The following is a 26,740-nucleotide window of genomic DNA, read 5'->3' as shown; positions in this document are numbered from 1 at the left end:
TATTTATTTTCTTTATATACTCACTTAGGTATTTTCTCTTTTTCAGTAGAAAGTTTTTGTTTTTTTTTTTTTTAAAGATTTTATTTATTTATTTGATAGAGATCACAAGTAGACGGAGAGGCAGGCAGAGAGAGAGAGAGAGGGAAGCAGGCTCCCTGCCGAGCAGAGAGCCCGATGCGGGACTCGATCCCAGGACCCTGAGATCATGACCTGAGCCGAAGGCAGTGGCTTAACCCACTGAGCCACCCAGGTGCCCCGAAAGTTTTTTTTTTTTTAAAGAATTTATTTATTTATTTGACAGAGATCACAAGTAGGCAGAGAGGCAGGCAGAGAGAGAGAGGAGGAAGCAGGCTCCCCGCTGAGCAGAGATCCTGATGCGGGACTCGATCCCAGGACCCTGGGATCATGACCTGAGCCGAAGGCAGTGGCTTAACCCACTGAGCCACCCAGGTGCCCCCAGCCCGCTGATTTTTAAAACACATGTTACAAGGGCTGTTTGGCTGGCTCAGTTGGCGGAGGATGTGAATATTGATCTTGGCGTTGTGAGTTGGGGTCTCACATTGGGTGCATTGATTTCTTAGAAATAAAATCTCAGAAAAAAAAACCAACCCAGCTTTTATTGAGATATACTTCTCATACCATAAATTCACATACTTAGGCGCACTCGTTGTCTCAGTCCGTTAAGTGTCCCACTTTGTCTCAGGTCATGTTCTCAGGGTCCTGGGATTGAGTCCCGCATCAGGCTCTATGCTCAGTGGAGTCTGATTGTCTTTCTCCCTCTGGCCCTCCCCCTGCTCATGCTCTCTCTCTCTCAAAGAAATAAAATCTTAAAAAAAAGTTCACCCCCATGGGTGCCTGGGTGGGTCAATTGGTTAAATGACTGCCTTCCGCTCAGGTCATGATCCTGGAATCCCCGGATCAAGTCCCGCATCGGGCTCCCTGCTCAGTAGGGAGGGTGCTTCTCCCTCTGACCTTCTCCCCTCTCATGCTCTCTCTCTCTCAAAAAAATAAAATTAAATAAATAAATAAATAAATAAATAAAATCTTAAAAAAAATTCACCCCGGGGCACCTGGGTGGCTCAGTGGGTTAAAGCCTCTGCCTTCAGCTCGGGTCATGATCCCACGGTCCTGGGATTGAGCCCCACATCGGGCTCTCTGCTTAGCAGGGAGCCTACTTCCTCCTCTCTCTCTCTGCCTGCCTGTCTGCCTGCTTGTGATCTCTGTCTGTCAAATAAACAAAATCGTAAAAAAAAAAAAATTCACCCCCTTAAAGTGTGCAATTCAAATACAAATATATTAAGAAAATAAACAAGTGTATGATGGTTTTTAGTGGATTTCCGCCTACTACATCACTACAATCAATGTTACAACATCTTCATCACCCCCCAAAAAAGCCCTGTACTCATCAGCAATCAATCACTTTTTATGCCCTGCTCCCCCCATCTCTTGGTAACCACTAAGCTATTTTCTGACTCTATGGTTTTGCCTGTCTGCACATCTCATAAATATAGAACCCTCCAATATGTGGCCTTTGGTGAGTAACATCTTTCACCGGACCTGAAGTTTCAAGATTCACCCATGAAGCATGTATCAGTACTCCATTCCTTCTTCTTTTTTTTAAAAGATTTTATTTATTTATTTGCCAGAGAAAGAGATCATGAGTTGCCAGAGAGGCAGGCAGAGAGAAAGGGGGAAGCAGGCTCCCTGCTGAGCAGAGAACCCGATGCAGGGCTTGATCCCAGGACCCGGAGATCATGACCTGAGCCGAAGGCAGCGGCTTTAACCCACTGAGCCACCCAGGTGGCTTCATTCCTTCTTGTGACCAGATAATGTTCCACTAATGGCTACACCACACTTTGTTTACCCATTCACCAGTTGATGGACATTTGGGTTGTTTCCACTTTGGGAGTCTTATGAAGAGGGCTGCTCTGCACGGTCACGTGCAAGTTTTTGTGTAGGCATACATCTTCAGGTCCTTTGGGTATCTTACCTAGGAACAGAGTTGCTGAGTTGTGTGGTAACTGTAGGTTTAAACTTTTTAGGAGCTAGATTGTTTAAAGGACCTGCTCCATTTTTCATGGTCTCTCTTTTTTTTTTTTAAGATTTAATTTATTTATTTGACAGAGAGATCAATCACAAGCAGGCAGAGAGGCAGGCAGAGAGAGAGGAGGAAGCAGGCTCCCCGCTGAGCAGAGAGCCCGATGCGGGGCTCGATCCCAGGACCCCGGGATCCCGACCCGAGCCGAAAGCAGAGGCTTTAACCCACTGAGCCACCCAGGTGCCCCTTTTCATGGTATCTTATAATATTTTTTGTCCTGTATTCATTTAGAACTTTTGGCTGTAATAGATGGATCTACTTCAGGGAAGCATGAGCTTCTGGTAAAAAGACTCATAGGAGGGGCGCCAGGGTGGCTCAGTGGGTTAAGCCGCTGCCTTCAGTTCAGGTCATGATCTCAGTGTCCTGGGATTGGGCCCCGCATCGGGCTCTCTGCTCAGCAGGGAGCCTGCTTCCTCCTCTCTCTCTCTCTGCTTGCCTTTGTACCTACTTGTGATTTCTGTCTGTCCAATACATAAACAAAATCTTTAGATTTTTTTTTTTTTTAAGATTTTATTTATTTATTTGAGAGAGAGAGACAGTGAGAGAGAGCATGAGCGAGGAGAAGGTCAGAGGGAGAAGCAGACTCCCCATGGAGCTGGGAGCCTGATGTGGGACTCGATCCCGGGACTCCAGGATCACGCCCTGAGCCAGAGGCAGTCGTTTAACCAACTGCGCCACCCAGGCGTCCCAAACAAAATCTTTAAAAAAAAAAAAAAAGACTCACAGGAATCTTCTCCCTGGCACAATTTTTTATTTTTATTTTTTTGCCTCCATGATCCTTCCTGAAAGCCAACAAGAGTAGGTTAAAGAAGCCTGATCGGAGGAACAGACTCAGGATCATCTCCTGTCCCCACTGGGTCATGCTGCCATCTTGCTGCTCCCAGGAGGTCCCTGGTGAATCCCCACCTTTGTACCCTCTGCTTGCAGCACCCTTTCCTCAGACATTCTGAGGGCTCCTGTCCTGTCACCATCCCTGCAGGACCTCAAATGTCATCTTCTTGCAGGAGCCTGACCTGACATCCTAAGATGGCCTCACCAGCCCCCAGCCCCCAGTCCCGTTCTGTCATGCTGCAGTTATTTCTGTCATAGCATTGGTCACTTTCTCAGATGATTTTGCTCACTTTTGTGTTCACATTGGGTTGAGCCATCCCTCTTTACTGGCTCTCCACCCCCTCGAACTCAAGTTTTGTGTTCACCCTGCTATTTCCCATCCTAAAATAAGTACGTGTGTGTTACCTCACACGGTGAAGGGGACTTTGGCAATGTGATTAAGCTAAGGATTTTGAGATGGGAAGGTTATCTGGAATTATCTGAGTGGGCCCAATGTAACCACAAAGGGGCCTTGAAAGAGGGAAGCTGGAGCTTCAGAGAGAAGATGTGACAACGGAAGCAGGGGTAGCAGTGATGGGACTCCTGGCTTTGAGGATAGAGGGATCCTTGAGCCAAGGAATGTGGGCAGCTTCTAGAAGCTGGAAAGGCAAGGAGACACGTTCTCTCCTAGAGCCTCCAGAAAGAATACAGTCTTCAATTTTAGCCCCACGTGACCCACTCCAGACTTCAGACACGCCTAACTGTGAGACAGTAAATGTGTGTGGCTTTAAGCCACTTGGTGGCAATTTGTTACAGCAGCCATGGGGAAGTAAATACAGCACTTAGTCTGTACTTGGTCAGAAGGTGAGGGAATGAAGGCCTCCCAGGCACTCCGAGTTTGGGTGGCCTTGGCTACATGATCACAGGCCTCCATCATACTCTCTAGCAAAGTGAGTGCTCTGCCCTTCCTCAAGTTCAATTACTTTCTCTATCTCTGGGTCTCGATGTGCCATCTTGTTTCCCTTTCTGGCACCTACCAGTTTCTCACTCTCTACACTGCTTCGCTCTTGGTCAAACTTGCTTGTCTTTATATATATGGAAATATATTGTTCTCTTCTCATATTTTGGTTCCTTTTTTCTGTCTTTATAGGCCATTCTATTATATCCCATCTCTTCCATGGTTCCTATCCTTATGTCCTATCCGTTGGGGGTCTAACTGCGTCTCGACTTGTTTGCTGAGTCCTAGCTCAAAAAGGACTGTTTCTGAGGGCCGTACTGGGGACCCTAAGAGCCCAGGACCTCACTTCCTGTCCTTACATTTGCATTTCAACCGGGGACCCAGGATGCCTCCCTCTTCTGGCTCTCGCTGTATCAGTGTGTGTGCTTAAGTGGTTTGGTTTTTGGTTCCATTTTTGTTTTTTGGCATGTGGGGATTTCCCCCACTTTCTTGTGAACTCAGTTTTTCGCTTGAAAGAATATTTGTTATCTTTTACCCAGAACTGTCAGATGTTTCTGTAGTGGGGGGCAAGGGATTTCAAGTTCTCTGAGTCCGCTGTGTCACTGGGGGCAAGGGGTTTCAAATTCTCTGAGTCCACGGTGTCGCTGGGGAAGAACTGCCTTCACTTTTCTTTTTCATCATCTTCTCTCTGCCTTCCACCTCTGCATATTCAGTTTCTACCATAGTCCAGCCCTTTCAGCTGTAAATCCTTTTCTTAACTAGCTGATTCATTCCACTGTTTGTTTGTTTTTAAGTGTATGTAAGTATTTATTTATGTAAGTAATCTCTACATCCAACACAGGGATCAAACTCATGAGCCCCCCCCCCCAAGATCAAAAGTCACATGCTCTTCCGACTGAGGCAGCCAGGCGCCCTTCTATAGTTTCTAATTCAAATTCACACCAAATGGGAATCTGACAACCTATTTCCTGTTTGGCCCAATATTTTTGTGCCCAGTCACCTCAGAAACCACAAGCCAGCTCACGCATTGGCTGCTTTCGGAGCCGATGCCCAATGGTGAGCCAATCAGCAGCGGCGTGAGCAGAAGTGACCAGTTACGTGGTACCAAACTGCCCTTCTTTTAGAAGGGACCCATCGGTGGGGGCAGTCACCATAATCGATGTACAATGGCTTATCCTTTTTTTTTTTTTTTTAAATAATGGCTGTTCTTAACAGACTCTGCAATCCAGTTGATTGATAATAGCCAGAGGGTGATTTAAAAAAAAAATTTTTTTTTAAGCTAGAATCTTCACTTAGCTTATACATTCACCACTGGCATAGATATTGTTTTCATGTCCCAACACATCCATTCCTCCCATGTTCCTACTCTATAATTACTAAATAATTAGAAGAAGGTTTATCCTTTAAATAAGCTCACTGTCATCACTTTAAAACCTAACTTCATTTAAAAAAAGAAGAAGAAAAGAAAGAAAGAAAGAAACTGCAATTCCAAGGCTGGGGTCAGCCAACCTTGAAAAGCCCTTGAGACTCCATCTGACAGGATGCCGTGCAGCCAGTAAAACAGAATGAAGCTGCTCAGCATATCCCAACGTGAAAAGATCTTCCAGATACCCACCAGAAGTGAAAAAAGTTAGGGGCAAAGCAAAGCATATAGTATACCATCATTTACGTTACAAAAGTATATATGGGTGTTTATCTCCCTCTCTCTTTTTTAAAAAAGACTTTATTGGGCGCCTGGGTGGCTCAGTGGGTTAAGCCGCTGCCTTCGGCTCAGGTCATGATCTCAGGGTCCTGGGATCGAGTCCCGCATCAGGCTTTCTGCTCAGCAGGGAGCCTGCTTCCCTCTCTCTCTGCCTGCCTCTCCATCTACTTGTGATTTCTCTCTGTCTACTTGTGATTTCTCTCTGCCAAATAAATAAATAAAATCTTTAAAAAAAATAAATAAATAAAATAAAAAAGACTTTATTTATTTATTTTGGAGAGAGAGGTAGCATAGAGGTGAGGGGGTGGGGAACGGCAGAGGTAGAAGGAGAGGGAGAAGGAGACTCCTGGCTGAGCAGAGCCCATCATGGGACTTGATCCCAGGACTCTGGGATCATGGCCTGAGCCAAAAGCAGATGCTTAACCAACTGAACCATCCAGGAGCCCTGTATGTTTACCTTTTAAATAATACCGGAGGAACTGCTAATGGCGGTTGGTTCTGAGAGTACTTGGGTGGCCAAGGGACTTTACCTGGCAGTTTGTTTGTGGAATTAATTAAATTAATTTATTCATTTGCTTTTATTTATTTTTTTGAGAGAGAGGCAGGAGTGGAGGAGGGGCAGAAAGAGAGTGAAAATCTTAAGCAGGCTCCATGCCCAGCATGGACCCCGATTCAGGCTGGATCTCACCACCCTGAGATTATGTCCTAAACCGAAATCAAGAGTCAGACACTTAACTGACTGAAGCACTCAGGTGCCCCTTGTTTGTGGAATTGATTTATATATGTATTTATTTAAGATTTTATTTATTTATTTGACAGAGACAGCGAGAGAGGGAATACAAGGGGAGTGGGAGAAGGAGAAGCAGGCTTCCCACAGAGCAAGGAGCCGGATGCGGGGCTTGATCCCAGGATTCTGGGATCGTGACCTGAGCTGAAGGCAGGCGCTTAACCAACTGAGCCACCCAGGCGCCTCTGTTTGTGGAATTTAAAAAGAATGAAAAAAGAGAGGGGACAGTGAAAGGGAAAATGTAAAAAAAATAAAAATTTAAAAAAAAAGCCTTAAAGCCAAGGTGGGAAGATTTTGCTGGAGAGTCTTCAAATTTATCCTTCTCTGGAGAAGAAGGGGTAGGGTTGAATCTGGTTCCTCAAGGCCACCATCTCACAGAGCATTGCCTTCCCACTTGTCACTTGAATTTATCTTGGGGGGCGGTGCCACAGGGAGTGGGGGATTTGGTTTTCAGTTCTAGATACTAAGTCTGGCGAAAGGCTTGGGGTTATGAAAGAGAACGTAGGGGCCAGAAAGTCGCTCTCTTTGCTCTGTGTCTTTAAGCATTTGACTGTGAATCACAGTGATAAATATATTTCACACTGTGATTCAGTATTCACACTTCTATATATACTTAAGATAAAAATATTAAGAAACAATGAGTATTGTGGGAGAGCCACTCTGATATTTCATAAAATTCCATCACTGTGTTTTAAAATAGTGGGCAAATCCCATGATGTTGATTTCCAAACCCACGAATGGGTTTTGACTCACCATCTGGAGAACGTATCATCTCATGAAGTCAACTTCGGCACCACCTTTTGGAGGCACTGATGTGGCCATCTTCAAAGATGTCTTTTCCCCTCTGAAACAAAAAGCTCCAACTTCGGTGATTCTTCCATTTCAGAACTTGGAGCTGCCTTGATCCAAAACATGACCATTTCTAGAGAACATCTCCATCTCTCCCCTCATTGCCCCCCGGTCCCATTCCTCTGCTAATGCTGGGAGGGTCCTATGTTTGACATCACTGAGTTCATTTTGAGATATTTCATTAAAAGGGCGCCTGGGTGGCTCAGTCGGTTGAGCATCTGACTCAATTTCTGCTCAGGTCTTCATCTCAGGGTTGTGAGATCGAGCCCTTCATTAGGCTCTGTGCTGGGAATGGAGCCTGCTTAGGATTCTCTCCCTGTTCCTCCCAACCCCCTTCCACTCTTAAGAAAAAACAGCTTCCTTGATAAGATCTCTACTTCTTTATATTTTATGATTACCAGTGCCTGTTAAAGTGTTGTTTGTTTGTTTTTTTAAAGATCTTATTTATTTATCAGACAGAGTTCACAAGTAGGCAGAGAGGCAGGCAGAGAGAGGAGGAAGCAGGTTCCCTGCTGAGCAGAGAGCCCGATGTGGAACTTGATCCCAGGACCCTGAGATCATGACCTGAGCCAAAGGCAGAGGCTTAACCCCCTGAGTCACCCAGGTGCCCCTAAAATGTTGGTTTTAAGAGAGAGTTACAAGGAAATCCACTGTAATGGTAAAAGAAAAAACCAAACTGAATATCTACTAATAACACCTACATAAGCATGACAGCTCTCTAGGTACTTCATTATAAGGTCCTCACAAGGCACGTTCCGCAATACATTACTAAGTGATAAGACAAGGAGCAAAACATTGTGGACACTATGCTCTTGTTTATGTAAGAAACAACATATCTTGTGTAGGCATAAACTATCCCTCGAAGGACAAGTAAGACTACTGTGATGGTGGGGGTGCCTGGCTGGCTCTTGATCTCGGGGTTGTGAGTTCAAGCCCCATGCTGGATATAGATATTACTTTAAAAAAATATATAAAAAAAAAAAAAGAAAAAAAAGGAGATGGTAATGGTGCTCTCCCTGGGAAGAGGAAGAGGGTGACCAGGAGTAGAGAGAGGCTTTCTTTTCACTCTATACCTCTTTATACCTTCTGATTTTCCATTATTAAAATTTTTTAAAAATTGTAAAAAAAAATTTAAAAATTTAGAAAAATTTAAAAAATTTCCATTATTAAATTTTTTTTCTTTTCATATCTCTGAACATGATGTGAAAATTACTAACTTCACAACTGCATTAACAACAATGGGCACTTAAAGAAAGAGAGCTTTATGGAGATATGATTCAACATGCCATAAAATTCACCCTTTTAAATGGTATGCTGCAGTGTTTTTTTTAGCATATCCATAGTGTCCCACCGTCATTACCACTATTTAATTTCAGAATATTTTCATCCCCCTGGAAAGAAATGTTGCAGCCTTCCTTTGCCAGCAACCCCCAGGCCCCTATTCTCTAGTCCCTAGCAACCACTAACCTACTTTTTGTTTCTTTAGATCTGCCAATTCTGTACATTTCATATAAATGGAATCATGTACTATATGTCTGGCTTTTTCCACTTAGCATGATGTTTTCAAGGTTCACACATGTTATAGGATGAATTAGCACTTCACTCCTTTTAATTGCCTGAAAATGTTCCATTGAGTGGATATTTTTGTTGAACTACTTTTGTTGAACCATTCATCAGCTGATGGTCACTGGGTTTGTTTCCATTTTTGCCTATTAGGAATAAATGCTATGAACATTTTTTTTTTTAAAGATTTTTATTTATTTATTTGACAGAGAGAGATCACAAGTAGACAGAGAGGCAGGCAGAGAGAGAGAGGAAGGGAAGCAGGCTCCCCGCCGAGCAGAGAGCCCGATGTGGGACTTGATCCCAGGACCCTGAGATCATGACCTGAGCCAAAGGCAGCGGCTTAACCCACTGAGCCACCCAGGCGCCCCAACTATGAACATTTCTGTACAGGTTTTTGAGAGGACTTATGTTTTATTTATTTTTTATTTTATTTTATTTTATTTTAAAGATTTTATTTATTTATTCAACAGAGAGAGATCACAAGCAAGCAGAGAGGCAGGCAGAGAGAGAGAGAGGAGGAAGCAGGCTCCCTGCCAAGCACAGAGCCCAATGCGGGACCCGATCCCAGGACCCCGAGATCATGACCTGAGCCCAAGGCAGTGGCCCAACCCACTGAGCCACCCAGGTGCCCCCTTATGTTTTATTTTTATTTATTTATTTTTTTTTAAAAGGCTTTATTTATTTATTTGACAGACAGAGATCACAAGTAGGCAAAGAGGCAGGCAGAGAGAGAGGAGGGGAAGTAGGCTCACTGCTGAGCAGGGAGCCCGATGTGGGGCTCGATCCCAGGATCCTGGGATCATGACCTGAGCTGAAGGCAGGCTTTAACCCACTGAGCCACCCAGGTGCCCCTTATTTATTATTTTTAAATTTTATTCTTAAATAATTTATTTATTTATTTGACAGAGAGAGAGAGCACAAGTAGGCAGAGAGGCAGGCAAGAGAGAGGGGGAAGCAGGTTCCCTGCTGAACAGAAAGCCGGAGGCGGGGTTCCATCCCAGGACCCCGAGATCGCCGAAGGCAGAGGCTTAACCCACTGAGCCACCCAGGCGCCCTTATTATTATTTTAAAAAAGATTTATTTTAGAGAGAGATAAAGAAGAGAGGATGAGAGCACAAGCAGGAGGGGCGGAAGGAGGGGGAGAGAGAATGTCAAGCAAACTATGCTGCTGAGCCGGGAGCCAGATTGGGGCTTGATCCCAGGACTCGGAGATCAGGACCTGAGCAGTGCTTAACCAACTGACCCATCCAGGTGGCCCGAGGGGATGTGCGTATTAAATTCTCTTGGGAATATACCCAGGAGTGGAATGGCTGGATCGTTAGGGCAACTCTGTGTTTCACAATTTGAAATCGCCACAAATTTGAACTGCCAAACTGTTAGCCAACGTGGCTGCACCATTTTACAGTCCTACTACCAGCAGTGTATGAAAGTTCCAATTTCACCTCACACTCCTTGATGACTTTTTTTTTTTTTTTTAAATTTTAGTGCTCCCACAATGAGTACTTTTTAAGCATTTGGTCGCAAACTAATTTTTCCCGAAGCCAACACATTTAATAAGTCTCAGAAAAACTAATTTTTCCTGAAGCCAACACATTTAATAAGTCTCAGAAAGGGAGGGGGGAGAAGCAAAAAGAGAGCTGGGCTTCAGATTCTTGGGGGGGGTGGAGGGGGAGCGGGGGAGGGAGGGGTGTGTGTGTGGAGTCCTTTGCAGGTGGGGGGAGGGGCAAACCTACTGCAGCCAGTCCAGCTGCCAATTTCAACTGATTCATGTGACACCTTTGGAACAAAAAAAATCACAGGTCACTGACCCCTGATCCAGGTTTAAAGCAAGAGGTGTGAACAGGTTTACTCCAGGTCAGAAGGCTCAGTTGGCTCTTTACGCACCAAAAAGTTGCTTTCGATGTGATTTTTCACGGAGGTGTTTTCCCCTTTTACGCAAAACAACACATAAAGCATTCATTGGATCTCAGTCTCTTCTGCCTGTCTGACTGACTGCCCCTCAGCTGTGTGTCCTGGCCAGGAGTGGAGAGAGGTTCAGAGTACACATAGCCTCGGGATGGTGCCTGGCCCCAGGCCAGCTCATTTTCAGATTGCGTATTTCAAAACAGTTTTAGGCAGATGCAGGGCGAAGGTATCCAGCCCAGCCGTCTATTTTCACTTGTAGGGCAATTTCAGACTGTAATAAATATAAGGAGGCAAAATGGGGGGGCGGGGAAAGGGAGGACATTGCTACTAACCTTTGGGTATTCATCCTGCAAACCCCAAGTTTGGAACTGCCATACGCTGTCATTATTAACCTGTATTGAAGGTGAACTTTGTGCTTGATGCTGTTTTTAGGGCTTTCACTGTGTTGTTTCAGTTGATCCTTACATGAAATAAGCATTATTTTGGTTCTCATTGTAGGAAATGGAGGCACAGAAAGTTCAAGCAACCAGTCATTATCACACAGGTTTGTAAGTAGCAGAACCAGCTGAGCAAGTCAGGCAGTAGGTGCCAAAGCCCACACTCTTAACCACCAGGCTATATCGTCACACAATGAAAGAAGGAAGAATGCAGGGGACCGTGAGGGGGGCAGGGACAAAAGCAGAAGCTCTGGGCTACACCAAACAACTGAGAAACATTCATTCATACATACACTCAAAGTGTGTAGTTCAAATAGTAAATGCTTGGATTCCCAGATCCCCCTGCAGCCAGGGGTCCCGATAGGGTCCATATCACCACTATAATGAGATGTAAGGGGACATTTGCTGTGGCAGCAGGGGGCAGTGAGCGGGAGATGGAAAATTTCAGGAAAGAGTTTTCTATCTGAAAGAAAAATGGAGAGATATAGCATCTCTCTGGACACCTAATCACTTTTCTGCTTCCTGCATTTGAACTGGAATGTGAATTGTTGTGATTCCTCTGCTGTGGCAGCCATTTTGTGTCCATGAGGCGATAAAGACAGAAGGCTAATATGCTGAAGATGGTGGAATGAAAGGATCGTAACCTCCTGTTTCTTTCCTTTGTGTGTGTGTGTTTTTGAAAGGATTTTATTCATTTATTTGAGAGAGAAAGAGAGAGTAAGTCTCTTGTGCACGCACGAGACCATGAGTGCGTGGAAGGACAGAAGTAGAGAGAGAAGCAGACTCCTTACAGAGCAGGGAGCCCCGTGTGGTCTGATCCCAAGACTCTGAGATCATGACCTGAGCTAAAGGCAGACACTCAACAGACTGAGCCACCCAGGCGCCCTCTCACCCTGGTTCTTGATGAACGCGCTCTGGAACCGTCTACTTCTAGACATATTATATGGGACAATTAAATGTTTTTATTGTTTATGCATCTATGGAGAGGCAGTAAAGCATAATAGTTAAGATCTTGAGCTTGTGAGCCTGGGTTTATAGCCTCTCCACTCCAGCACTTAGTAGCTTATACCCTTGGGCAAGTTACTAATTTGTTCAATGCCTCCATTTACTCATGTGTGAAATGGAGAAACGAAAAGACCCACTGCTTCGAGTTAGCACAAGGATTAAATGAATTAATATATGCAATGGACTTTGACTTGTGTCTGGTAAATCCAAAGTTTCTTTGAGTGCTGGCTAGGATTAGCTTTTTTTCTGCCAGAAGTTTTTTCCCCCCAAACTTTTTCAGTTTGGGAAATTTCAAGTCTACAGAAAAATTTCAATAATGCAATAAACACCAGCATTCCCTGAATGTAGATCTACTAATTCTTTTTTTTTTTTTTAAGATTTATTTATTTATTTATTTGACAGAGAGATCACAAGTAGACAGAGAGGCAGGCAGAGAGAGAGAGAAGCAGGCTCCCCGCTGAGCAGAGAGCCCGACATGGGACTCAATCCCAGGACCCCGAGATCATGACCCGAGCCGAAGGCAGCGGCTTAACCCACTGAGCCACCCAGGCGCCCACTAATTCTTTTTAAGTATATTTTTAAAGATTTAATTTATTTATCTGAGACAGAGAGTATGTGAGAGAGCACAAGTGTCAGAGGGAGGCGCAGAGAGAGAGGGAGACACAGATTCCCCGCTGAGCAGGGAGCCTGATGTGAGTCTCCACAAGTGACTCCACAGGGATGCAGAACTGGATTCCAGAACCCTGGGATCATGACCTGGGCGGAAGGCAGACGCTTAACTGATTGAGCCACCCAGGTGCCCCTAGATTTACTAATTGGTTAAATTATGCCACACTTGGGGTGCCTGGGTGGCTCAGTGGGTTAAAGCCTCTGCCTTCGGCTCAGGTCGTGATCCCGTGGTTCTGGGATCGAGCCCCACATCAGGCTCTCTGCTCAGCAGGGAGCCTGTTTCCTCCTCTCTCACTCTCTGCCTGCCTCTCTGCCTACTTGTGATCTCGCTCTCTGTCAAATAAATAAATAAAATCTTAAAAAAAAAAATAATAAAATAAATTATGCCATACTTGCTCACATGTACTTTCTCTGCGTGTACAGTGTGTGTGTGTGTGTGTGTGTGTGTGTGTATTTTTCCCCATTTGAATTATTTGAGGGTAAGCCGTCGGTAGGCTAGTTGACTACAGGTCTGGTAGGCTGCTATTTGACTATATAACATATGACCCAAGCTAGACCAATTGAACAAATTCCTTCTTTTTAAAGATTTTTTTTTTAAAAGATTTTGTTTATTTATTTGACAGAAAGAGATCACAAGTAGGCAGAGAGGCAGGCAGAGAGAAAGGAGGAAGCAGGCTCCCCGCTGAGCAGAGAGCCCAATGCAGGGCTCGATCCCGGAACCCTGAGATCACGACCCGAGCCGAAGGCAGCAGCTTTAACCCATTGAGCCACCCAGGCGCCCTTTTTTAAGATTTTTAAGTAATCTCTACATCCAAAGTGGGGCTCAAACTCACAATCCTGTGTACTTGAGTTGCTTTGCTCTACCAACTGAGCCAGCCAGGCAATCCTGTACGAATTCCTCTTTTGACTCTGAATCTTGGAATAGGGTGATGAGACTACAGGGGTTGGGCGGGAGAGAAGATTTATCTCTAGATTTACTGCTGGTGCAAGAAAAGATATTCGGGATCTTCTTTTCCCCTGGTTTTCTGACATTTCTGGTCTGATCCTCTAGTCTTCCCATTGATTCTGTGAGTTTCTCCCTATCATGTCACTTCTTCCCAGAGTCTATCGTTCTGGCTGGCAACCCGAGAGCCCTAACCGGCACGGCCACCCATGAGGAAAGGAGCACACATCCTGGGAGCATGGAGGCAGAAGCTCTGTGAAATCAGAAAGGCCATGGGCAGAATCTCTTCATTTTGGGAGGGCTTTAGCTAGGTGACCCTCTAATCTCATCCTCATCCTATGTCCCCGGAGGCCAAGCCAATTTTATTGGGGTAGTTTCTGGATGTGAGGCTGCTCTTCATGCCTACTGAAGGTTCTCAGCCCCAGGTCAGCAAAAGCCCACACATGCAGAGTGTTTTTTGTTTTTTTATACTTTTTTTTTTTTAAAAGATTTTATTTATTTATTTGACAGAGAGAGAGATCACAAGCAGGCGGAGAGTCAGGCAGAGAGAGAGAGAGAGAAGCAGGCTCCCGCCAAGCAAAGAGCCCGATGCGGGGCTCGATCCCAGGACACTGAGATCATGACCTGAGCCGAAGGCAGCGGCTTAATCCACTGAGCCACCCAGGCGCCCCATGCAGAGTGTTTTGATTATCAAATGCTGTGTAACAAACCACTGCAAAATGTAGTGGTTTAAAGCATAACCATTTTGTTATCTCTCATGATGCTATAGGTTGATTTGGCTCAGTGGGTGGTTCTTCTGTTGTTGGGAGCTCTAGCTCCCTGAGCCTCCAGGGACTGGAATGTGCAAAAAGGCTGACTCATAGGGCTGGCAGTTACGACTTAGCTGGGATCTTAGCTGGGGCTGTCCACTGGAGTGCCTCACTTTTTTTTTCATGTGGCCTCTCCATGTGGCTTGGGGTTCCCATAACATGGTGGCTGGGTTCCAGCAGGAAGAAAGTGGAAGTTGCCAGTCATCATAAGGCATGAGCTGAAAGTCCTACCATATAATTTCCACCGTTTCCATTCATCAGACAGTTCTAGAGCAACCCCAATTCAAAGAGGAGGAGATAAAGTCTACCTCCGGATGGAGAAGTAGCTTGTGCAAACAGGAAGGAACGATAGGAGGCATCTTCCCAGATGCCTGACTAGAGCATGTCACTCATGTGGCTTAGATGTTAAGTCTAGGATAGTGTTTCCCAGACGTCGCTCAGTACGGGATTATGTACCGGTTCCATGAACACCCTGCCAAAGTCAGCGCAAAAGTTGCTTCCTCGAAGCCTTTCCTGATACCTGTTGAGTTAAAAGCTCTATCTATTCTTGGGTTCTCAAACAACTTGTACGTATTTTTAAAGCATTTTTTTGGTTTGTTTTTTAGTTTTAAAAATGCTTTATCAAAATTCAATGCATTTAACATATTCTGTGTGATTAGTTTCAGTGGTAACAGCCAGTGCTCATTCTGTGAAGTGCCCTCCTTAATGCCCATCACTCAGTTACCCCTTCCACTCCCCACCTTCCCTCCAGCAACCCTTAGTTTGTTTCCCAGAGTTTAGCGTCTCTTATGGTTTGCGTCCCTCTCTATTTCTGAACGTGTTTTTTTAATTGTTCGTATCAGCTTCATGTTCTGTGAACATACATATTTTTATATATGTATATCTTTTGGTTACATAAATTAACCCATTTATTATAGGTTAGCAGTGTCTCAAGTGATGGAGCTTCTACTGGTCTTCTGAGTCCTTCAGGCGTCCATGGCCACCTTTACCAGGATGGCAGAAGCGGTGCTGGAGTGTCCAGGGAGAGAACCAGCGACCATTTTCAGGCAGGAACCACAACACCAGAGCCCCACAGCTTCTCTTTTCATCTTAGGTTTTGCCACAGAGGGAGCCAGTGTGCTTGGCGTGCTGGTTCATGTCAATCTTCACCATTTTCCTGTGGGAGGCACCATAATGATCCCGTATTTACCCTCAATTCTGACCTTCTTGGGGTGTTTCGTCCTGTCACCCCAAACTAAGTCTGAGACCAGAGAGCTTAACATATGTATGACAGATTGATTTCCTTTTTACCTTCTTTCCTTTCTTCTTCTCTCCCTTTCTCTCACAAATATTTATTTTTTATCTTTATTTTTTTAGATTTATTTATTTTAAAGGTTTTATTTATTTATATGACAGAGAGAGATCACAAGTAGGTAGAGAGGCAGTGCAGAGAGAGAGAGAGAGAGGGAAGCAGGCTCCCTGCTGAGCAGAGAGTCCGATATGGGACTCGCTCCCAGGACTCTGAGATCATGACCTGAGCCGAAGACAGCGGCTTAACCCACTGAGCCACCCAGATGCCCCTAGATTTATTTATTTGGGAGAGAGAGAAATAGAGAGAGAGCACCCCATATCAGTCGGGGGAGGGCCAGACGGAGAGGGAGAGAGAGAATCTCCAGCAGGTTCTCCACTGAGCGTGGAGCCAGCTCAGGGCTGGATCCCAGGACCCTGAGGTCATGACCACGGGTCAGAGGTTTAACGAGTGAGGCTCCCAGACGCCTTCTTTCACAAATCTTTAAATTCCTAAGATATGCCAAACACTAATCTAGGTGCTGGAGACACTGCAGTAAAGTGAACAAATTTCATGCCCTCTTGGAACAGTAGGGTTTGGAAGACCCACCCCAAGGACAATAGCAAGCAGAGATCTGAATGACAATAGGGAGCAAGCCGGGAGGAATGAAAATTTCAGACCACAAAGGGAACAGCAAGTGAAAGGCCCATGCTTGGAAAGTTCAGGAAACACCAGGAATGTTGGTGTCTGGCATGGGGTAGGAAATGAGAAAAGATATATTACCTGAGATCAGAAAGGGAAGCAGAGACCAAGTCAATTAGGGTCTGGGTTTTATCTCAAATGCAATAGGATGTCACTAGAACATGTTCAGGTTGCAAGTGACATAATTAAGTATATGATTTTTTCAAAGATCCCCCTGGCTACCGTGCAGGGAGTGCTTTATGGGATTACTAAAGGGGGAAGAAAGAAGAGTGGCAGGACAGCTGCAATTGTTCAAGGGGAAGTTCATGTGGGGTCTTAGCATTCATCTCTGGGTTCTCAACATCTAACATAGTATTTATTACCTGTCGTCTGATGAGGAAGTGAACCCAAGTAACATATACAGTCTGAGCGAGTACTGTTGCTAAACTACGTAGATGGTACTGAGAATACATCAGAAAATGAAAGAGATAGAAGTCCTAGCTTCACGGAATTTTCAATCTAGTGAGGAAAATATATATTAAACGCCATAAGTAAACAAAAATATATGGTATTTCCATATATGGTATTTCCGGGGCGCCTGGGTGGCTCAGTGGGTTAAGCCGCTGCCTTCGGCTCAGGTCATGATCTCAGGGTCCTGGGATCAAGTCCCACATCGGGCTCTCTGCTCAGCAGGGGGCCTGCTTCCCTTCCTCTCTCTCTGCCTGCCTCTCTGTCTACTTGTGATCTCTCTCTGTCAAATAAATAAATAAAATCTTTAAAAAATATATATATATGGTATTTCCAATGATAAAAAGTGCTATGAAGAGGGGGGGCCTGGGCAGCTCAGTGGGTTGAAGCCTCTGCTTTTCGCTCAGGTCATGATCCCAGGGTCCTGGGATCGAGCCACGCATTGGCCTTTCTGCTTGACGGGGAGCCTGCTTCCCTTCCTCTCTCTCTGCCTGCCTCTCTGCCTACTTGTGATCTCTCTCTGTCAAATAAATAAAATCTTAAAAAAGAGGGGCGCCTGGGTGGCTCAGTGGTTTGGGCCGCTGCCTTCGGCTCAGGTCATGATCTCAGGGTCCTGGGATCGAGTCCCGCATCGGGCTCTCTGCTCGGCGGGTAGCCTGCTTCCTCCTCTCTCTCTCTCTGCCTATTTGTGATCTCTCTCTGTCAAATAAATAAAATAAAATCTTTAAAAAAAAAATCTTAAAAAAGAAAAAAGAAAGTCTGTCTTAAAAAAGTGCTGTGAAGAGAGATGTAGCAGGGAAGAGGGATAGACAAAGTTGGGACTGCAGTGGTCAGGAATTTAAAAGAGAAATCGGGGCACCCAGTTGTCTCAGTGGGTTGGGCATTTGACTCTTGGCTCAGGTCATGATCTCATGGGTCGTGGGACTGAACCATGTGTGGGGCTCAAAGCTTGGTGGGGAGTTGGTTCAAAGAGTCTCTCCTGCGACTTCGCCTATGCGGTTAGTGTGTACGTGTGCTCTTTGTCTCAAATCAATCGATCAATCAATCAATCTTTATAAAATAGAGAAATCAGGGAAGGTCTCACTGCAGAAGTGACATTTGGACAATGACCATGGGGGAGGTGAGGGAGGGAGTGATTTAAACTTTTCAGGGGAGGCCACCTGGGTAGGGGGAGGGGCACCTGGGTGGCTCAGTCAATCAAGGTTAAGCTTCTGACTCCTGATCAGCTCAGGTTGTGAATAGGGAGGTAAGTTAAAAAACAAAACAAAACACCAAAAACAAAAAAAAACAACTTTCCAGGGGAAACAGTGAAGTATGTAGAAGTAGCAAATGCAAGGTCTCTGTGGCCATTGCGTGCTAAGCATGTTGGAGGGGCTCCAAGGAGTCCAGTAGACCTGGAGGACAGTAGTGAGTTGGACAAGAACTGAGAGATGACTGAGATGGGAAACACAGGTTGTGTGAGGCTTTGCAGGTTACTGCAAAGAATTTGGAGGACAGACATACAGTGACTTGGTTCCTACCAGGACTTCTCCTACTGCTATGTTAAGGAAGTAGGGAGACCAGTGAGGAAGCTACTGCCACAGCCTGGGTGGGAAATGGTAATAGTAGAGCATAAAGCAGTTATTTGGTTATTTTGTTCTATTGGCGCTCAACACACTTAATACTGATTCAGTAGTATTATCTAATAAATAGTCCGTACTAAAATTTCTCTCCTAAATCCTTTTTACATTAAGGAAAAAAAACACAAAAAACGACCTCGATCCAGTCGAGGCTCATCTAATGCATTTGGTTCTCACCCCTTTCCCGCTTTGGTATTTTTAAGAGCTCAGGAGAGATGTTTTGTAGCATATATCCCACATTCTGAGTTTGTCTGATTGTTTCTCCATAGTTAGGTTCAGGTTAGCTATTATTTGGGCAGGGATACTACAGAGGAGGCATAATGCCATCCTCATTGCATCGTATCAGGAGACACATAGTATCAGTTTGATCCATTACTGGTGACGCTAAGTGGTAGTGCTGGTGATGACATCTCCTGGTTAAGGTGTCTGCCAGCTCGGTCCACTGCAAAGCAAGCTACTCTGCGGAATGGTACGTAGTGGAATGATATATACTGAATATACTATTGTCAAACAACCTTTCGCCCATTGGTTTTAGCATCTAATGAACAACCCGGTGGCTTATGACCTTGTGCCTCAGTTTGCTCCTCCGAACAATGAGGATGATAGTGGTCCCAAAGGGATGCTTGTTTTGAGGACCAGTACTTGGCACACAATAAACGCTCAGTAAATGTTAGATATTACTGGACGAAGGCAAGTGTGACAAGATTAAGGGCAGGGCTAGGGCTGCATTCTAGTCCTCCGGACCCCGCTGCAGCTCCCACGCAGTGAGCGAGCGAAAGCGACGGAAGGATCCACACCGCCACGCCCTGGAGCCGCGGGAGCTGGGCCGGGCGGGGGCACCTAGCTCCCGGGCCGCGCAAGGCCCCCTGGGACTGGTAGTGCTGGGCGTGGCCTAGGGACTACATATCCCGGAGGCCTCCGCGCCGCGGCTCCAGCCGCTGCCGCCTCAGCCCCTCCACAGCGACGGCGGCGGCCGCGGCGGCTGAGTCGGTGGCGGCGGCAGTGGCGGCGGCTGCGGGCTGAGCGGCGAGTTTTCGATTTAAAAGCTGAGCTGCGAGGAAAATGGCGGCGGGCGGTGAGTGGAGATAAAGGAGGAGCGGCGGCGGGCGAGGGGGTGGAGTGCGAGGCGGAGGAAAAGAGGGCGAGTCCCTGGGCTGCCGCTAGCCGACGGCTGCGCCTCCGCGGAGGCGCTGAGGGGCGCGCCGAGAGGGGGGCGCGCTGCGATAGTTTCGGGGTGTCGGGGCCGCGTTGCTTCTCCGCAGCCTGGGGTGGCCCGCGGCAGGAAGAAGGGGAGTCGAGGTGGGGCGGCAGCCGGCTTGGGGGTGCAAGGGGGTCTCCTCGCGGCGGGGTCACCCCGACGAGTTTGGGGGGGACCGCGGGGGCCCGCTTTTTTCCTCCTGTCCCTAAAGTTTTTATCTTCTTCCAGCCCTTAGGGCTGCTTTAGAACGCTTCCCGCGTCCCCCTCCTGCCGCTGCCTCGGCTCCTTCGCAGTTATTCTGAAGAATTAGGGGGCGGGGGAAGCCGTACGGACCCCTCTGACCCCCACGCCAGCCTCCCAAGTCCCACTCAGAATCGGGTTGCATTTCGTTGCTGTGTTTCCCCCTTCACTTGGGCATTTTTAGTATTTTAACTCGAATTATCTGCGGAATTTTATTTTGGGCACGGATAGGTTCTCCGCAGTTTTCTCAGTGAAAAGGCATTTTGCTACCTCTGGTGTGAAGGTTGGGAAATGGCAAGTGGGAAGTTGGTAGATCACATTTGGGGTTTGGCTGTCTTTATTAGTACTGTTTTCCCCGTCCACGTCTCTAATCTTACCTTACGTACATTGATTCAGTTTGTAAGGGTTTAAATTGTCTTGCACATGCTTTAAAACAAACAAACAAAAAAACCCACAAAAAAACCCCAAAACCAAAAAGCCACGAGCCGTTGGAAAGCTTAGTTGCTTCTATTTTGGGGGGCACTTAAGGTGGAAAAGTTAAACCAAAAGAGCATTTATGAGAGGGAGAAAGCATCGTTTCAGAATCTCACTAAGCAGGAGGAGTTCGGGATTCCAAAATAGAATGACATGAAAGGTATGAAATTCTCCCGAAGTCGAAACTTTTTTTTTCCCCCCTCCCGAATGTGAAGACTTCCTTTTTTGCAGTTTTTGAGCAGCGCTTCAAAGCCAACCTGTTTTTGTTATTAAGCTTGTACCGTAAAGAAAGAGGAAGGCGAGTGCCAGCTGTCTTGCTGCAGTGGGTTTAAATGGATTTGAATGAGATGAGCGAGTGGTAGTAGTATTGAGTGAGATTGCTGCATCTCCTTGATTTAAATGCCTGGCCTCTGATCCACCTAACTGAGCCCTGGCTGCAAGACAGCTTCCGTATGTGTTGCAGCAGGTTGTAGGGAGGATGGAAAACAACCACAAAAAAGCCCCCCCCCCAAGAAAACAACAGCAAAACCCCCCATCACTCCCCCCTCCCCGGTCTTGTGAATGCCCCGTCATAAAACTGTTAAACCGAAATCTGGAAGTTCATGAAATGTTTGTTCTTGAAAAAATTTTAAATTATTGTTCTATTTAGAATAGATATAACATCCAACTGGAAAGGAACACAAACATTGAAAAATGAGTCTCTCCTGTAAACCCTGCAGTCCCGGTAATTCGGGTTCCTGGGAGGCAGTGACTATTACTGGGTTTCTAGAGTATCTTTGGTCTTTGGAATAATTATCTTAAGATTTTTATTTGAAACATACTCTTGTTGGGTACCAAAAAACAGAAAAGTACAATGAACAGAAGAAAGGGAAAATGTGGTGGGAATATTATTTTCTTATCACGGTCTTGAACAAATGTTGATAGCTCTTAAGAAAAGGCTTCTGAACTTAAGTGCTTATGTTGCCTTATGTACTAACACCCTTAAAGAAGTAACAATCTGTGGGGCTTTAGGATGAAGGAGGCTGCCAGGGTTCATTGTTTGTATGTAAGATGAAGCCTCTGTAACATGTAAAATGATATTGAACACTATAGCTCCTGTCACTGGAGGTTGCTTCAGGTTCTGCATTTAAATGAGCAGTAATCTAGGTTGCCTGTGATCCTAAATTATAGTGGTATTTCATGTATTGATAGAAGTGAGTTAATTGTCCAATCCGTATTAAAAAAAAAAAGGTGTATGTCAGCTTCTGGCCTATATAGAACGACATTTTGGACATGAGGATTGTGGAGTAAGTGGGAAGCGGTAATGTTTCTAGAGCAGTTTGTAGGAAATATTTTTTACCATAAAATATTCCTTACCTACAGAAGCTTTGGAAATGCAAAACAGCCATAGCATTATTAACAGGATTTCTATTTTTGTAAGTTTTAGAATTGTGGTTTTGAATTTACCAACACTAACAATTTGTTAAAAAAATTGAGTGATACTGGAATTTAGGCTGTTAGGGATTGTATTAAATAATGTCATTATATTTTGAAATTGAGTATACTGTCCTCCCCTCCCTCCCATATAAGAGTTACTTATTGGGGTACCTGGGTGGCTCAGTCGGTTAAGCGTCTGCCTTTGGCTGCGCTTCCAGTCATGATTCCCAGGGTCTTGGGATCCAGCCATACATCAGGCCCTCTGCTGTGCAGGAAGCCTGCTTCTCCCTCTCCCTCTGGCTGCTGCTCCCTTTGCTTGGGCTCTCTCTCCCTCTGTGTCGAATAAATAAATAAAATCTTTAAAAAAATTAAGAGATATCTTATATCAGGGATATATTCTTATCCTTGTATGAGTAGTTATTTTCAATAAATCCCTCCACCCAAATAAATTGGCATTCATTCAGCAGGGAGTCAGTGCACTTTTGGACGCTGGATTCTTTTTCTAGGAGATGCGAAATAAAAAAATAGTTAAAAAAATTTTTTTTGGAAAATATTTTATTTTCATTTATTTGACAGAGAAAGTGCAAGCAGGGAGAGCAGCAGGCAGAGGGAAAGGGAGAAGCAGACTCCCTGTTGAGCAAGGAGCTTGATTAGGGCTCTATCCCCAGATTCCAGGATCATGACCTGAGTGGAAGGCAGTTGCTTAACCAACTGAGCCACCCAGGCTCCCCTAAAAAGTAGTTTTCGAAGTGGTTACTTATTAAAGCCTTCTTGACTGGTCTTTTGAAGTAAACTTCTTACCATATCAGGGATGTACTAAATACTAAAGATAAGTTTTTTTTTTTTTAAATTTAGACTTTTGTGTATTAAAAACTATATGATTCTAGAGTAGTTTCTTTTAAAGACTACGATGTTTTTGAGAAATTTTTTAAAAGAATAATTTAAAAATATTTTTGTTTGGACAGTAGGGTATGATAAAAAACCAAACTACTATTGTCCTATGCCAAATTGGTGTTAAAATAAATGGCTTTAGGGTTTCTTTTTGCATTTTTTTTAGACTATATAATTTCAAGCGTTGGCCTGAGGATGTAGACTACTTTTGAAAACTTGATTTGTTGCAAGTTTAGAACGAGTATAGCCTCCAGTGGCTGTCTATACTGGAAAGTGACCGCAAGTCAATACAGTTGTTACTATAATGCTACTTAGGACTAGAAAAATGAGTTGTTGATCATGTTGAGGAGTGTCTCATGTAGTTTCTCATAGGTTAAACCAGAGAGGACCTGTCCCAGTTTGGTTTGAACTTATTGTATATTCCGTAGTATAGAATTAATTTCTCTTTCTTTCTTTCTTTGCATTATTGAGTGGTTAAAGCCCTGAGAGAGAATATTAGTATTGGAAATGTATGTTAACTTTTCTCTTTCTCATAGTTAAATAGATTAAAGAAATAGGTGATTGTATGTTAGTTTAGATCCTCAGGGATAGCATTGAGATTGAGTACTGCAGTAAAATGTAGGCATTTTCTTCCATTTTATTGAGTGCTTTTTGGGGGTGGGGGAAGGGATTACAAAATGAGCATTTCTCAGTTAAAGTGGAGGAGGGACTCTATTGTAATGAGTCTTACTCTTTCATTATGTTAGTGTTTGCTAGGTAAATTCATTTAGCCCATTGCTTCTTCGATAGGGTTTCTGGGAGATTGTTTTGGGTTAAGGGTACGGTTTATCTAGAGTCTAACCTTATTTTCAGCTCCTAACAAATGATGGAATTGACTTGAATTTAATCGCCTTTCCCTTCTGGTGGAGAGTTGTTAAATGAATAGGAAAATGGCCAGAAGATACACAGCAGGAGTTGAGGGGGAAGACCTGTGCTTGTCTAGGAGGCTGATTTATCCATAAACTGCATAATCTTAGACTACATAGTGCCAGTTCCCAACTTTGTCAGCATTAACTCAGTTCGGTAGGTTTTGCCGGCGTAAGTCAATTTACAGGGGGGCAGTAATAAAGGTTTATTTAGCTGTAGTAAATTTTGTGGCCTAGAGGCAAAGGAAAGACGTCTGATCTATCCCATTTCAAAGAATATTTTCAGTGGACTAGTCTCTTCTCTTAGTCATTTTTCCTATTCTTCATTGAATGTCCTGTTTTTTTCTTTGTTATTAATTTTTTTATCGATACATTCTAGGAAAGTGTGTGACTTTTTAAAAAATTTTAAAATTTTTTTGAGTGTAACTTTCCTTGTCTCTTGGTCACCTACGAAGGTATTCTTCTGAAATGTTTAATTTGTTTGGTTAGAGGTTATGAGTGAGGGTTCTGAAGTTTCACTTTTTGAAAACTAGGCTGATTAGATTGCTAAATTTAATTCTTCATCATCCATGTAAGGATGAAAAGGGAATGAATATTGGCATGGGTACCACATAGTAATGGATAATCTACTGCTCCCTGGGGCTTTGCTTTTGGTAGCTATGGCAGCTGAGTAGGAGTGGTAGATGGATAGATGGGAAAAGACTGCAGAAGTCAGCATAATCCTCAATTAGGATAAGCCTCATGGTTAATTGAATGTTGAGTGTACAGGTTAAATCCCATTATAACAAACTCCAGGGGACTAGCTAAATTATTTGGTTGTACTGGGATTGAGCTTTTTTGAATATTGTTTGAAATAGATTAGTCTTTTTGTTTTTGTTAGAGGTGTTGGAAAAATTTTTATTTACTGTAACAATTTTGACTAGCTGTTACTCATGTACCAATGTGTTTGATGTTCATTTTCAATGCTTTTGCCTTTTAAAAAAGGAAAAAACCCATGTTTAACTGGGTATATAATTTATCCCCCCTCCTTACACCCTGTATCTTGGTCTAGAATAGCACCATTGGTTATCTCAACAACTAAATAAACTTACAAGTACTACTGCCACCATCAAAGTGTGGTCGAAGGAAGTGGGAAATTCCCCAGGTTTCCAGGTGACTGCTGCTGGTAATTTTTTTTTTTTGCCCTTGGTAACTTTTAAAAATAAGTGAATATACTTCATTTTGGTGTGCACTTTACTTTGTCAGTAGTAATTAAGGTAGCCCTTTTCCATTGATCCAGTTGTAGTTCAAGACAGAGATCTATATGGTGTTAAAAAAAAAAAAAGTGATGGTAGTGATGAAAGCGATGAAAAAATTCATAAATACAGAATTTTTCAGTATCAGGATTAATAAACGTATGAGAAAAATACTATTATGCTTGTCGGAAATATACTTTTTTTTTCTGTCCTGTACTTTCACATTGATGTTCAGTGAATTTAAGGCATTTACATCTCACTTTCATACCTAAAGCTAGCACTTAGTTTGCTTAGAGAGTTGTGATTGGGTGTAGCAAGACATTTTTGAAGTCCTTCTTTTAAATAGATGTTCCATGAAGGAGGGCAAATCTGAAAGAGGGAATTTCAAAGCAGCCCAAGCAGTGTTTTGAAAGTTCTCCAGTTAAGAATAATGACTGGCTAGTAGGCAGGAAGCCTGCAGTTGCATTGTGGTATTGTTCCTCCATCTTATGCATTTGAGAACTTGAGCACAAAAGAGGAGAATGCGTGGGGAGGGGAAGAAAGAGTTTTAACAACAACAAAAAAAAAGTGAGGGGGGAAACTTTCAGAGTAAATATTCTTTGCTGTTCTATTTAAGTGAAATCTAAAACCAAATTACTTTTACTTTGAGAGGAAGTATTTATTTATCATAATCTAAATGTCCTACACTGACATTTTTATAAATGAGAGTTAATTGTTAATAATGATCATACGCTCAGTTTTAAAACTCCTTAAAAAAAAAAAAATCTCGGGGGCCTGCTTGGCTTACTTGGAACAGCATGTGTCTCTTGATCTGTAGGCCATGAGTTCGTGCCCCACATTGGGTACAGAGATTACTAAAAATAAACTTATATAAAAAAAAATTTACCTTTGAATATTTCCCCACTTTGTTACCTAATCAGTATCATTTGTTAGCTTGTTACTTTAAAAATGATACTTACCTGTGAAGAGAATAATTTCTAAGCTAGTACTGTAAGCTACTGTAAGCTTCCTGCAAATCAGTCTCTAGATCTTACTTAAAATTTATAAAATAAAGTGGATGGAGTATGTGGTTTTCCAAGGTTCATTATATTGGAAAATTTTTATAAAATTAATAATGTACTGTATAAATATGTAGAATGTCCTTATATTTAAATTTTATTGGTCAAACATTAAACGGATTAAGCTTTTTATACCAGATAATAGTAACCTTTCAGTGCTGACTCATCAGTTTGGAGTAAAATGACTTTGAGCTCCCAACCTCACCCTAGTATATGTTGTTAGCTGCAAAGCGAGTGCTTGAACACATGTGCCTGTGTAAGCGGGATGGGGGAAGAATTTTCGGTTCCCTCCTTCTGTTCTAAGAAAATGAAGTCATATTTTTCTTTACTCTCAGTAAAGCTGTCATCAGTGAAATGGATTATTGAATTTAAGTCACTCTGTAGAGTAGCTGTATCAGCTTGATTTTGTTTCCAGATTGAAATTTAGCAGCTTTATTTGAAAATGTTTTAAGGATTACCCAGTATTCTCTTCACCGAATTGTGTCTTTAGTCTAAATACCTTCTGCTCCATCCACATTCATCTCTTTCCTCTTTACCGGTCTGGTAGTGGTTGTGTTTTATAAGATTTTCACCCTGGCCACGATGTTTGGCCCCATAGCAGTCAGAGCAAGTATTTGGCTGCATCTAGGAAAATCTAACTTTGCCAGTGAAAAGAATAACTACACACATGTTACATCCATTGGAGGGCCAGTAGTATCTCCTTCATGTAATAAGACAAAACTATTACTGTGTTAAATGTTAACAACAATT

General features: G+C 43.7%; 1 protein-coding gene across 2 annotated transcripts in view; it reads left to right on the top strand.

The window, feature by feature from the left end:
* The first annotated feature begins 19,552 nt into the window (after positions 1–19,552).
* NCOA3 (nuclear receptor coactivator 3) overlaps positions 19,553–26,740 on the top strand; it is a 132,496-nt gene continuing 125,308 nt past the window's right edge. For both annotated transcript variants that reach the window (XM_044262884.1, XM_044262882.1), the window contains exon 1: positions 19,553–19,648. The gene's annotated coding sequence lies outside the window, so the exon portion shown is untranslated. The remainder of the gene's footprint in view (positions 19,649–26,740) is intronic.

This window comes from Neovison vison, chromosome 8 (genome assembly GCF_020171115.1).
Source record: "Neovison vison isolate M4711 chromosome 8, ASM_NN_V1, whole genome shotgun sequence".
In the NCBI taxonomy this organism is placed as follows: Eukaryota; Metazoa; Chordata; class Mammalia; order Carnivora; family Mustelidae; genus Neogale; species Neogale vison.
This window is presented reverse-complemented; position numbering and strand designations above follow the sequence as displayed.